This window comes from Macrobrachium nipponense, chromosome 27 (assembly GCF_015104395.2).
Source record: "Macrobrachium nipponense isolate FS-2020 chromosome 27, ASM1510439v2, whole genome shotgun sequence".
Taxonomy (NCBI): Eukaryota; Metazoa; Arthropoda; class Malacostraca; order Decapoda; family Palaemonidae; genus Macrobrachium; species Macrobrachium nipponense.
Genome location: NC_087216.1, coordinates 61287942 through 61302941, shown reverse-complemented (window position 1 = coordinate 61302941; position 15000 = coordinate 61287942). Strand labels below are relative to the sequence as shown.

General features: G+C 33.9%; 1 pseudogene; it reads left to right on the top strand.

Moving 5' to 3' along the window:
- Positions 1-15000, top strand: part of LOC135201061 (lachesin-like) — a 41677-nt pseudogene that overhangs the window by 20554 nt on the left and 6123 nt on the right.

Here is a 15000-nt window from a genome sequence, read left to right as displayed (position 1 = left end):
ACAAGAAGACGACATATGTGTACAACATTTTGAATAATATTTAATTTCTACCATTTCTATCATTCGGATAAACGTTTTTCTGCATCTGGAAACGTTGATTTAAACAGTTGACAAATATACTTATAAAAACAACTATGAAATTAGTGTACACGAATTTCTTGTGAAATGGGAAAAGCTATATATATATATATATCTATATATAATATATATATAAAAAATATATATATAATATATATATATATATATATATATATATCTATATATATATATATTATTCTATATATTATATATATATTAAAATTAAATAAATATAGTATATATATGTATATGTATATATATATATATATATATATATTCATATATATATATAAAATATATATATATATATATATATATATATATATAATATATATATATATATATATATATATATATATATATATATTGTATGGTAAAGGCGAAAAGATAACTTAGATTTCCACTTCAAGGCCGGATTTTTTTGGGCAGTTAAGGTCTTTCCACTGTATGTACTATATTATATCTCACAAAAGAATATTATACATAAAAAATACAATAGTTTTTTTTTTTCTTATTAAAAGACGCAAAATATGAAATTCTTATTTCCAGAATGCAGCAGAGCATATGAAGGATTAATTAAAGGGTAACCCATTTTTCGCTTGCTCGGGGAGTAAGTTTACAAAGTACTTTGTTGTTGTTATGATGTTGTTCTTGTTCTTGTTGGGGGAGCAGGGGGGTTAGGAAAGCCCTATCTGAAATGGGTGTTTCGCGTTCAGTTGAAGATACAGGACTATGGGATAGGATATTTATGATTTATTTATTGGAATGAAGAGGTAAAACAATAAATAATGTAAATGTTAAACAGTACAGAATAATTATTTCTAACAAAATATAGCGTGTTTATTTTAATTTTCATTGGTGAAACAACGCTCCATTTGACTGTAGATTTTATTACGCGCCACGAGTAAGCTGGAGATCGGATCACGCCTCGTTCATAGATTGCCTCGAATATATCACTGAAGATAAAAAAAAATAAATACGTTAAATATATTTGTAAATATAAATCCTCTAAAATAAAAAAAAAACGAGTCTACTGATAAACTTTTTAATGAAAAAAAGTCTTTGTAAGGCAAATGGATGTCAGGTGGGTCTGCCCTTCTCATTCGTTATTTCAGTAGAGGCTTTTAGATGCAGTCGTTTATTATTGTTTTTTTTTTTTCAGTTATGTTGAAGTGAAACGGTAATTGGGATGAGATTGAAGGCTCTTATTGAGAGGAGATCTTTGTTGTGATATTTATGTATATGTGTGTATAAGTATACTATGTGTGTATTTATGTATATATTGTATGTATGCATACACACACATATATACATACACACATACACACACACACACACACACACACACACACATATATATACATATATATATATATTATATATATAATATACTATATATATATACTATTCAGGAGCATAACCATTAACCCTTGAAATACTTCTATATTAATCATAGAAATGCATTTAAATTTGATATTTCATGATTTTAACATTTCCAGTGCAGTCGTAGAATGACGTAGACTATCAAAATATCCCCAGCCTTTCTTTCCTGAACTTTAAAACACATTTTAACTATATCAGTGCCGAGGAAAGATTCTTCTGGACATTTTTGTAAAGAAAATATAACAGTGCATTTTTTTTGTATGTACAATGTGAATTAATGTGAAATTTACAATTGTTATTGTGTTTAGAAAAGTTTAAGTGAGGTTATATTTTTCGGCTTTTTACAGTGTTTTGATTTTATTCATAAGTGATTTTTTGTTGTTGTTGAAGAATTCAATGTCTAGATAATAGAGGAGGTGGTGTACAAATATTACTGACGCGTGGAATATTTTCTTTGATATATTGTAAGTCATACTATACTGATATGCCGTGTAAAAGAATCAACGTGAAAATCAGAAACGTGGTATGTAACCCACACTTGAAATCACTCCTAAGAATATGAAGGCATAAAAAAGAGGTTAGAATCAAGAAAGATACAAGGAGAATAGGAGAATATTCTTTAGAAAACAAAAATAGTGAACAAGAAAAAAAAAAGTAGCGAGGAAGCCAAAACAGACCCCCATCCTTTCAGAAGTCACGAGAAGAAATTCTCGACCTCTCTTAGGGCCCGATAGATCTCCAAGGGGGAGGGAGAGGGAGAGGGAGAAAGATGGAGTGGCTTTGCAAGCTGACTTGCAGGAACAGACTTTTCGTCGACAAAGTCCTCTGCTTCTGCGTCGTCATGCTTGTGGCCGGACCTGCTTCCACGACGGTGTCGTACTTCGGTGAGTATCGAAGGAAACGATGTGGTATTTTTTTTTTATTTAAAGAGAAAGGGTATTTAATATCAGATTATGTAAAGTAAAGTATTCCTTACACCATATATATATATATATATATATATTATATATATATATATATATAATATATATATAATATATATATATATATTAATACATACAATAATAACACACACACACACACACACCACACACATATATATATTATATATATATATATATATATATATATATATATATATATATATATATATTATATATATATATATATATGAATAACTTGATCACAAAATATATAAAACGTGATGCTATGTATAAATGAAGGATATATATATGTATATATATATATATATATATATATATATATATATATATATATATATATAAATATATATTATATATATATATATATATATATATATATATATATATATATATATATATATATATATTATATATATTATATATATATATCTCAGGTATAAAAGGCCCACTAAAACACTCTGGTTTAAAACTAAAGGACTATATTTCGGTGGCTAACTTTCCACCCTTAGCAAGTACTTAATAAGGGTGGAAATTAGTCCACCGAAATATAGTCCTTTAGTTCTAAACCAGAGTGTTTTTTAAAGGGCCATTTATACTTGAGACGTATACTGTTTTAAAATAAGAATTGATATATATATATATATATATATATATATATATATATATATATATATACTAAAATGTATTTTACTTTGATAAAATCTATTTGTACGAAGTGAGGCAGGCAAAGACAGTTAATTATTACACTATGAACTTATATTTATCACTTGGGCTGTTAAAGTAGGGAGATATTTATCACTTGGGCTGTTAAAGTAGGAAAATATTTATTACTTAGGCTGTTAACTGTTAAAGTAGGGAAATATTTATTACTTGGGCTGTTAAAGTAGAGAAATATTTATTACTTGGGCTGTTAAAGTAGGGAAATATTTATTACTTGGGCTGTTAAAGTAGAGAAATATTTATTACTTGGGCTGTTAAAGTAGGGAAATATTTATCACTTGGGCTGTTAAAGTAGGGAAATATTTATCACTTGGGCTGTTAAAGTAGGGAAATATTTATCACTTGGGCTGTTAAAGTAGGGAAATATTTATCACTTGGGCTGTTAAAGTAGGGAAATATTTATCACTTGGACTGTTAAAGTAAGGAAATATTTATTACTTGGGCTGTTAAAGTAGGGAAATATTTATTACTTAGGCTGTTAAAGTAGGGAAATATTTATTACTTGGGGTGTTAAAGTAGGGAAATATTTATTACTTGTGGTGTTAAAGTAGGGAACTTTTGCTTGTTTTATCAAAAAAGTATTTTATCATAAACTAAATTTATTAATATAAATTAAAATGACCGTAACTAAATTTATAATAGATAATTGTCATAGCTAGATTTTGGATAGATTAAAAGTATCATAACTAATTTTATGATGAAGTAAATTGATCTTAACTGAATTTGTGATAAATTAAAATCATTATAACTAAATTACTGATAAACTAAGACTTTCATAACTAATTTTTTTATAAATTAAAATTATCCTTACTAAATTTAGGTTAAATTAACATCATAACTAAATTTATGGTAACCTACAATTATCAGAGCTACATTCAAGGTAAATTAAAAATATCATAAAAATTTTGATAAATGAAAATTATTTTAATTGAATTCATGATAGATTAATTATCATTAAGAAAATTCTGATAAATTAAAATGATCATAATGAAATTAAATTTTTATAACTAAATTTATGACAAATTAAAATTATCATAACTAAATTTTTTTACCATAACTAAATTTATGATGTATTAAAAGTATCATAGCTAAATTTATGACAAATAACAATGATCATAAGAAAATATATGATAAAATTGTCTTAACATAATATATGATCAATTAGAATTATCATAACTAAATTTAAGATAGATTGAAATTATAAATAAATCTATGATGATTTAAAAAAATCATAACTGAATGTGAAATTGATTAAAATTAACAAAATTTATTATAAATTACAATATTCATAAGAAAATTTATGACAATTATCGTAACAAAAATTTAAATAAATAAAAATAACCATAGAACAAATTTATGACAAATCGAAATCATCACCAACTAAATTTTTTATATTAATCTTAAAAAAGATCCCGCTCTGGGTCAGTTTCTCTATCGAGTCCTTTTCCAGAAAATATCGACTCCAAAGACAGAATCTCATTACCTTCTCCCAATCCCTGGCAGACGTGGAAAGCGCCCCTGAAACCCTGTACTTCCGCCCGCAAGGCCACCACAGGGACAGAAGCCTTCAAGGGGCGAACTCGGGCCCTTCTTATCTGCTGGCCCAGAGCCCCCCCGGGGTGGCGGTGAGCGCTGGGAAGGGACCCGCGGCCCCCCATTTTCTCAACATGGGGAGCAAGAGGAACGTCACGACCGCCGTGGGGCAGACGGCCTATCTCCACTGCCACGTCGCCGATCTGGGAGATAAGGCGGTAGGTGGCTCTCCCACAGTCTCTCTTATAGTCTCCGTGGCGTGTCGATCCGTATTGCATGCGTTGATAATATCGTGTTCTCTTACTTTCAGGTTATGTTAACCTTGTTATTTAGTAGAGTTCACTTTGGCTATCACAATTACTTACGTGGTGAAATGTGACCAGTCGATTGAATGTGTGTAATATATATGTAATATATGTATATGTTGTGTGTGTTATAGAATATAGATACATGACCGACTCGGGTGAAATATATCTTATGAACTATTGCGGTAATAATATAAATAAGTTTGAATGCCGAATAACACACTTGATGCTAATATATACTTCAAAACGAAACACAGATAAATTAAAGAAAAGATAATAAGAATTATTGATAATATATTCCACTATGAGATTCAGAGCCTTTACCCTGATGTTTTTCCGGAATAACTTTTCTTTCTGTGCATTTGGCAAAGATATTACATAGCCATAGTATACTTTGCATCCCTACCTAATTTTCGGCAGCATTCTTTATTACTCGTATAGGAAGAAAGTATATTCATAAGAGTAAAATAAAGCATATATAATGCTCCCTAAAATAATGTTAATAGGAACCACACCTGAAACGTGTAACATCTTACTGTCGTAGATGCTTTTACTGACGTTTTTGTTCCTTTCATTTAAAAAAAAATATATATTTTTTTTAAACTTCCAGCAAGTATCGTGGATCAGGAAAAGAGACCTACATGTGCTGAGTTCAGGTCAAGTGGTCTTCGCTTCAGATCAGCGTTTTCAGGTGGGTATGTAAAAAAAAAATATTACAAGGCTGAAATACCACAAATCAGTTATTTTGATTCAGACTTTATTGAATCTTTCCTGAAACAGAAAGAGAGAGAGAGAGAGAGAGAGAGAGAGAGAGAGAGAGAGAGAGAGAGAGAGAGAGAGAGAGAATGTTTATAAGTCTCTCATGTGTGAGGTAATGTGCTTAGTAATGCTATTACTAAACATGTTATATTTGCCTGATTGAAAATAAATCTGATTATGAACAATCATGAAAAATAAAAAGAACATTAGCCTGTACCACGCTTTGCCAAGTGATGTGAATATGGATAAACTAACCGACATGGTCCAGCATCGAGAGAGAGAGAGAGAGAGAGAGAGAGAGAGAGAGAGAGAGAGAGAGAGAGAACGCTTATAAATCTCTAACGTAAGAAATGTTTGTTATTAATAAACATGTTATGATTTCTATGATTTCTTTAATAAAAAAAAAATCTGTATATGCAACACCACGAAAAAAATATAATATTACCCTTTACAACATGTTGCTAATTGATCTAAATATGATTTGAATATAGACAAACTAATCTACTACAAGGTCAGACATCTTCGAAGATCCGAGCTTTTACCAGACACTCAAGTTCCTCCTCACTTTCGCCGTCAGGTGCTACATCCGGTGGACTCGGATAAGTGGACGCTGCAGATCAAGTACACTCAGACCAGAGATGCTGGCATCTACGAATGTCAGGTCAACACGGAGCCCAAAATCTCACGGTCGTACTACCTAAATGTAGTGGGTAAGTGCCAAGTGCCGTCAAGGGACGAGTGCCCCTTGCAGGGAAGTCAACTACAAGATGGTGATGATGTTGATCAGGACTATTTTTTGTTTGTTTGTTTGTTTGTTTTTTCACTGTAAAAGAGAGAGATAGAAACGAAAATATTTCATTTCACTTAAGCAAAAGTAAAATTCCCCTTTTCCTAACTTGAAATTGGGAAAATTAAATAAATAAATCTCACCATGATATCGAGACACTGAACTTTCGTATCAAACTCAAATCAAACGTTAATTACGTATTAATATGAAATCTTTTTTGGGCGATGTTCCATTTTCTTTTCTTATAATATAAAACCATTTCAGATGATAAGTCGTTTTGCTAAACAAGACACCTGAATCAGCTTCGGGTGCTGAACTGATTAAAACCTTCATTATGCAAGCTAGAACTGGCAGAAGTACTCGGATCTATTGCAGCTCAGCTTCAGGGGAGAAGTGAAGTATATAGGAAAGGACATCATTGTATTTGCTTGTGATCAGGTTATAATTCGTACTAAAATATCGTCTCTCATTTTCTCGTACAAAGTTATTATTCATTAGTTGTCATCTGAACACCAAAAATCATTTGGTGGTAAGAGAAAAGCTGTTAATATTTTCAAATGGTCGTACGGTAATTATTTACGTAATATTTTTATGAGTTTAGTTATGAAAGCAAATTATGCTTGCTCATATGGAATGTGTTTATCTATGCCATATACTCCCCATTCAAACAATTGTCGTATTTGTAGCTCAACCCTTTTGGCTTACAACAGACATCAATCAGTATTGTGGAACGCCTTGCTGAAACAATTTCACTGGTTAATAATTTATCGGCAATCATCTGTATATTCTTAATCATCCTACCTCATCGCCCTTCACATATGTTCCTGAACGTGGCAGCCATTATATTGGTTCAATGACGAGTGCTGCGGTGAAAATATTCCCTTTCCTTCAATTTCGGGTTGATGGTTTGAAAGAGATGTAGAACAAAACAAGTTATCTATCTTCCAGAGATTCAATTTAGACTTTGTTAAGACTCGTACATTGTAGCTGTTATTGCAAGGCCCTTGCTGAACTGTGCAACCCATGTAAATGATTTTAAATGGTATACGCGGAGAGGAATCGTTATTCCTGCAGCCGGAGTCCAATTTAGCGAGCAGGAACTCGAATAATTGAACGGTTGATTTCGTCAGTATCGTGGCGTCGCCAGCAACGCTTCTTGCCTGTTACAGAGAGATTCGATATCTGTTATATTTTGATGACATTTGAATTCTGATAGACAGTTCTGGAGCTGTTAAAAGACATTACTTAATCAACACTGACCTCAAGTGTTTTGTTCTCGTTTTCTGCTTTCTTTCCCTCTTTCCTCTCTATCTGCGACTCACAATAGTCGACCGGCACCCAGATACAGAATTCACTGCCGAGGGCAACAGGGTCATACTGGATTTTAAGGGACACGCCCCATTCTTCCCTCTTCGTTCATTTCGAGAAATGAGCACAGGTTTCTCAGTTGACTGTACGAACCACTACGTGAGGAGGAGGAGGAGGAGAGAGAGAGAGAGAGAGAGAGAGAGAGAGCAGAGTGAGAAAGGTAGAGGGAGGGAGGAAGAAAGAGAAAAGAGAGAGAGGCAAAAGGTAGAGTAGAGAGAGAGAGAGAGAGAGAGAGAGAGAGAGAGAGAGCAGAGCAGAGGGGGGAGAAAGGTAGAGGGAGGGAGGAAAAGAGAGAGAGGCAAAAGGTAGAGAGAGATAGAGAGAAGGAGGGAGAGAGAGAAAAAAAGAGAGAGAGAGAGAGCAGAGGATGAGAAAGATAGAGGGAAAGAGGGAGGGAGAGAGAGAGAGAGAGAGAGAGAGAGAGAGAGAAGCAAAGGGTGGAGAGATAGAGAGAAGGGGAGAAAGGGAAAAGAGAGAGAGGCAAAAGTTGGAGAGAGAGAGAGAGAGAGAGAAAGAGGGAGAAAGGGAAATGAGAGAGAGGCAAAAGTTGGAGAGAGAGAGAGAGAGAGAAAAGGAGTGAGAAAGGAGAGAGAAGAGGCAAAGGGGAAAGAGAAAGAGAGCGAGAGAGAGAGGCAGCCCCCCCCCCCCCAAAAAAAAAAAAAACCCCCCCCCCCAAAAAAAAAAGGTGGTAGAATATTTTGTACTGGAAATCGACGAATTTAGTCAAGTCTGTCACTGTTCGCAACTCCTCCTCCTTTTAGTTGGAACATTACCAGACACGGGAGGAGGTGGGAGGGAGGGAGGGGAGGAGTGAGAGAGAGAGGCAAAAGTGGAGAGAGAGAAGAGAGACCTTAAAGACCTTACAGACTTACATCTTGTTCGGGTCTGCCCCAGGTCCCTCGTGTGAAGCACTAATGTCTACCAGAGAGTTGCTAGTTACATCTTCCGGTATATTTGCATCTTCCAATCTTGGATGGTTCTTGGGATTGCAGTTTGTAGATATTTGTCGAGCTTATTCTTAAACACATCTACGCTCACTCCTGATATATTCCTCAGATGAGCTGGCAACGCATTGAATAGACGCTGCATTATCGATGCTGGTGCGTAGTGGATTAATGTCCTGTGTGCTTTCCTTATTTTTCCTGTCGTATAGTTTTGGGCACTATTAATCTACCTCTGCTTGCTCTTTCTGATATTTTTTAGTTCCATGATATTTTCTGCTATTCCTTCTATCTGTTTCCATGCCTGAATTATCATGTAGCGTTCTCTTCCTCCTTTCTAGACTATATAATTTTTAAGAATTGTAGTCTTTTTCCCAGTAGTCTAGGTCCTTAACTTTTTCTATTCTAGCTGTAAAGGACCTTTGTCACACTCTCTAAGGTTTTGTGCAATATCCTTTTGATAGTGTGGGTACCATATCATATTGCAATATTCAAGTGGACTACGAACATATGTTTTATAAAGCATAATCATGTGTTCAGCTTTTCTTGTTTTGAAGTGCCGTAACAACATTCCCATTTTTGCTTTACATTTTGGCCAACAGAGTTGCTATTTGATCATTGCATAACATGTTCCTATTCATCATCACACCAAGGTCTTTAACTGCTTCCTTATTTGTGATGGTCTCATTATTAGGTCCCTTATATGCATATAGCTTTCTTTCTCTGTCTCCATAATTTATTGATTCAATTTATCAGAGTTAAATACCATCCTATTTACCTCTGCCCAATCATATACTTTGTTAAGGTCTCTTTGTAGAGCGTTCCTATCTTCATCACAAGTAATTTCTCTACTTATTCTTTGTGTCATCTGCGAAACTACTCACTACCGAATCCTTCACATTATGTCTATGTCTTCAATCATAATAACAAACAGTATTGCCAGCTAACACCGTACCTTGCGGCACACCGGATAATTACCTTGACTTCATCCGATTCTCGTCGTTTGCAATAACTATCTGTTTTCTGTTGTGTAAAAATTCTTTTAACCATCTTCCTACTTTATCCACGATATTGTGTTTTTCTAATTTTCTTCGCTAATATATTATGGTCTACTTTATCAAAAGCTTTTGCAAAGTCTAAATAAACCACATCTGTTTTCATTTCCGCTTTTCATATTTTTGAATATGTTCTCACGGTGGACTAACAGTTGGGTTTGTGTACTTTTCCGGGTACGAAAACCATGTTGTCCTTTATTAAACAAATTATTTTTTATTAAATGTTTCATAATATTTTCTTCATTACCCTTTCATACACTTTCATAATATGTGATGTTAGACTCACAGGGCCTATAATTACTTGCCTCTAGTCTTGATCCACTTTTGAAAGTAGGGGTAATATATGCTAATTTGTGCTCATCATAAATCTTGCCTGTATCTACACTTTGTCTTAATAATATTGCAAGTGGCTTTGCGATAGAATGAACTACTTTCTTTAACAAAATAGCAGGAATTCCATCAGGCCCTGCAGCAGCTCCATTTTTAATTTCATTATTAGCCTGCACAATATCAGCTTCATTAATATCTATGTCAGCTAAATATTCACTATTTTCATCCCTTACTTCTATATCATTATCTTCATTATCTATTCTAGGGGTGAATTCTCTCTTATATCGTTCTGCCAGTATGTTGCAAATTTCCGTTTTTTTCATTCGTTAATCTCCCTTCAATTCTCAGAGGGCCTATTTCTATTCTTCTTTTATTCATCTTCTTCGCATATGAGTATAATAGCTTGGGGTTTTGCTTGATATTTAATAGGGTTTTTTCTTCCAAGTCCCGTTTTTCATTTTCTTTTGATTGTATAATCTTTTGTTCTGCATTTTCTATCTTACTTTTAGTTCTATAACTTTACTTCCATGCATTTTTTTCTTTGCAAGACCTTTTTACCCACTTTCTGATTTTCTGGAACAAGATCCTTCTGTCTCTTGGTATGCATGAATGATGTTTACTTTTCTTCTTCGGTATATATTTTTCCACTATTTTCTACCAATATTTTATATAATATCTCCGTATTACCCTTATGTCATCACTTACGAAAATGTTATCCCAATCTTTGTTTAATTCTTCATTAATTTCTGACCATTTTATATTTTTACTGTAGAAGTTGTATTTTCCATATCCTTCCCACTTTTTCATTTCTTTCTTGCTTATCTCTATTTTCACTTGCTTTGGAATGAACTGTTAATTCTAGACATTATGGTCTGAAATATTCGCATTATAAACTATTATTTCTTTAACATAATTCATCTCGTTCACAAATTACTAGGTCTAAAGTATTTTCCTTTCTTGTTGGCAGGTGATTTACTTGTTGAATGTTGTATTCTAGTAGCATATCTAATAGCTTTTCAAATTGCCTCTTATCTTCTGCACTACTATTACTCTCTTTTTTATATGTATAAGTACAAACCACAATCTCCTATTCGTTCTTCCATTCTACGAAAGGAAAGTTGAAGTCACCAGATAGGAGAATAGTCCAGTCCTTGTGATTTCTACATATATCATCCAATTTTTCAATTATTAAGTCAACTCCTTTAGTATTAGGAGGTCTATATTACTATGTTCATCAATTTTTCAGATTCAAATTCTACCGCTATTAGTTCACATTCTGAGTTACTATATTTCTCATATATTTTTCCTTGTTTTTTTTGTCTTTCCCTATATTGCGGTTCCCCTTGATTCCTATTTTTTCTATCGATCTATAAGTTTGGAACCCTTTTATTTGATCATCATTCCCAGTCTCTTGGGAATACCAGGTTTCACTTATATTCATTATATCTATTTTCTTTTCATTTTGGTGGGTTTATTGTTTCTTCTAAGTACTCTATTTTTTTTTCTTTTTGAGTTACTCGTAACTAAACCCTGCGCATTCATCACTATGATGGTTTGCGTGTTTTCTCCTTTCATTTAATACTGGTAGTAATAAGGATTTTCCCATGTCTCTTCCTGTTCTGGTATGTTGTTCTTTTTTTTCATTTCCAGAAATTCTGACATTAAAAAATCCAACTTTTCCATAATATTTGATCTTCCTTCATCATAATTATTCATTTTGTGTCTGAATCTGCAATTTTCTCCGTTTCTGCAATATCCTCTTGCATAATAAATACAGTTATTATCTCTTGAGTAGAATTTCGGAGCTGATGCTTTGAAATTTTTTTGCTGACACCTCTGCATATCTCATTGGTGGTTTGCTTTTCTCTTTTACCTGATATTCTTGATTTTCTCTCTTTATTTGTTTCTTTCTTATTTTGGATTTTATTACTTGGTTGGTTATTTATTTGATTATGATTCATGGCTACAGGGTGCATATATTTGCATTTTTTGTCGAACTTACATCCTTTTCCTTCTTTTAGGTTTTTACATATTTTTGGATGCAGATCTCTGCAATCATCCCCATATCCATCTAAGTATGCACATTTACCATATATTTCATAGTTTTGACATATAGGATGTTTGTAGTAACATCTTTCTCCAAATCTGCAATTCCCTCTTTTCAAAAGGTTGCAGATTTTGTCTTTCTTGTCTATTTTTTCCTCTTTCCCGTCATTGTATAGATCTGGGTAGAGCCTCTTCGGGATTTGACTTTTCTGTTGTCATATCGTAATTTATTTCTTCGTAGTATGCTGCTTTATTGCTCATATGTAGTATCAATGAGTATCTCTGCATCCATACTTTTATCTTGTTCTTTGTTTCCTTATTTTTTTCTGTCATTTCATTTTTGTTTACTTCTCTTCCGTTTTCCTCTTCTTGTCTTTCTTACTTCTTTCTTCCTCTTCCTTCTTCTTCATCCTCAACTATTTGTACATTCAATCGTTTAATAACATTGTCTATCTTGATTTGAATAGACATTGTTGGAACATCCATGTATAGACATGTTGAACAAAAAATTCTTGTTAGTCTTTTCTCAAATCTTGTATTACCTCAGCACACTGTGGATGGGTCGGAATGTTGCAATGCAGCACATTTTCTGATTAGGTTTTTTGTGGATTGACTATGGCTATACCAAACCTTACACAGTTTGCATGCTTTTGGCATTCTTTTTCCTAATGCATCAATTAGGATATTCACAAGATTCACCTTATTCATTTTCTTTGTCGGAATATGTTGGTTTATGTATATTTTCTTTATGAGTCTCTTGACCACTTGGATTTTATTTGGAACTTCTTCAATTATTTTCAAGATGTTTTCATTAGATTTGTTTCCAGTTTGAAGGATTATATCCTTACTAATATATCTATGAATGCTTTTGTATCTTTTTGGTTAGGACTGTTGCTGATTTCATAGATGAGAAATGCCAGTTCCCTTCCTGCTACCTCATCGTATTGCGAATCTGCTAGACACGCCAAATTACGCCACCTCTTCCCGCAGTTGGAACTTACTGCCATTCTTGTTCTGATTTATAGTATTACACTTGATAAACTAACTTAGAAGACGCTTTATCCTACTATTTTCACACTAATCTTATCACCGATAGTTCACGAACACTTCTAGATATTTCTCAAATTCTAGTCGTATGTTAAACTTGTGATATCTGTTGATTAATCTGACTTCACGCGGGTACGACTCACCAAGCAAGTATGGCTACTTACGAGAGAGAGAGAAAGAGAGGGAAAGGGAAATGAGAGAGAGGCAAAAGTTGGAGAGAGAGAGAGAGAGAAAAGGAGTGAGAAAGGGAGAGAGAGAGGCAAAGGGGAAAGAGAAAGAGAGCGAGAGAGAGAGGCAGCCCCCCCCCCCACCCCCCCCCCAAAAAAAAAAAAACAAAAAAAAGGTGGTATAATATTTTTGTACTGGAAATCGACGAATTTAGTCAAGTCTGTCACTGTCGCAGCTCCTCCTTTTAGTTGGAAACATTACCAGACACGGGAGGGAGGGAGGGAGGGGAGGGGAGGAGTGAATACTGGATAATACAGTTCCGATGGAGTCGATTTGCATTCTGGCCCTGGTCTCCGTGTGAAGTACCCGAAACTGACGAACACTTACTACTACTCCTCACGCCCGCTCTCCCTGCATGTTGTTTGCTTATTGTCGTGTGTGTCAGGGAAGGCGCGTGTAACGACCCGTGTCGAATTGCGCTTTGACAGTTGGCTCTCACGGTCCCGTGGCCATCATCGACTCCCCTTGAAACGTCACCCGACTGCTGCTCTTCTGAGGACACTCGCGGAATTTTCATACGGCTGCTCTCGCGTTTTCCGGAGTACTAGAAATAGCTCGGTTTTTTCCATATAGGAAACCTTTCGAATATTATTACGCTGGGTGTGTGTATATATATATATATATATATATATATATATATATATACACACATATATATACACACAAATACATTTGTGAATACTTTTATTAAAAGTAATACGAAAAAAATAGTGATATACCAATTATCCACTGAAACTAAATGCAATTTTCCTTCTCATTTCTCAAATAAAAACAAGAAAACGTGAAGTCGTTTGCAGAGCGAATTAGCCAAGAGATTGACTCATATTTTGAATGGTGAAAAATGATGAGAATCGTAAATAACTAACGGGGACATCCACGGAATTTGAAAAAAAAGAATACGAAGCAGTTATTGAACTTTGCCATCTAAGAATTCCTGATTTCCACTGAATAATGTTCCGTAGTACATGAGGTGTTCGCTTGAGAAGGTGAAGAGAAAACGAAGTCGTGACAAGAGGCATTAATCAAACGAACTGGTCCCTGTAGGGGGGTAGTGCCGACAGTGGACCTCATGCGGTGCACTGTAGGTATCACTTAGGGTTCTTTGCAGCGTGACTTCGGCTCCTAGCTGCAACCACATTTGTTCCTTTTACTGTACCTCCTTTCATAATCTCTTCATCTTACTTTCCACCCTCTCCTAACACTTGATTCATAGTGCAACTGCTTTGAGGTTTTCCTCCCCGTTACACCTTTCAAACCTTTTACTGTCTATTTCCATTTCAGCGCTGAATGACCTCATAGGTCCCGGTGCGTGGCCTTTTTTGGCCTAAATAGACTCATAAGGACAATATTGTCAGGAGGGATGCAATCAGTCTGTTATCAAATAATTTATATTATATATATATATATATATATATATATATATATATATATATATATGATATATATCTATATATATATATATATATATATATAATA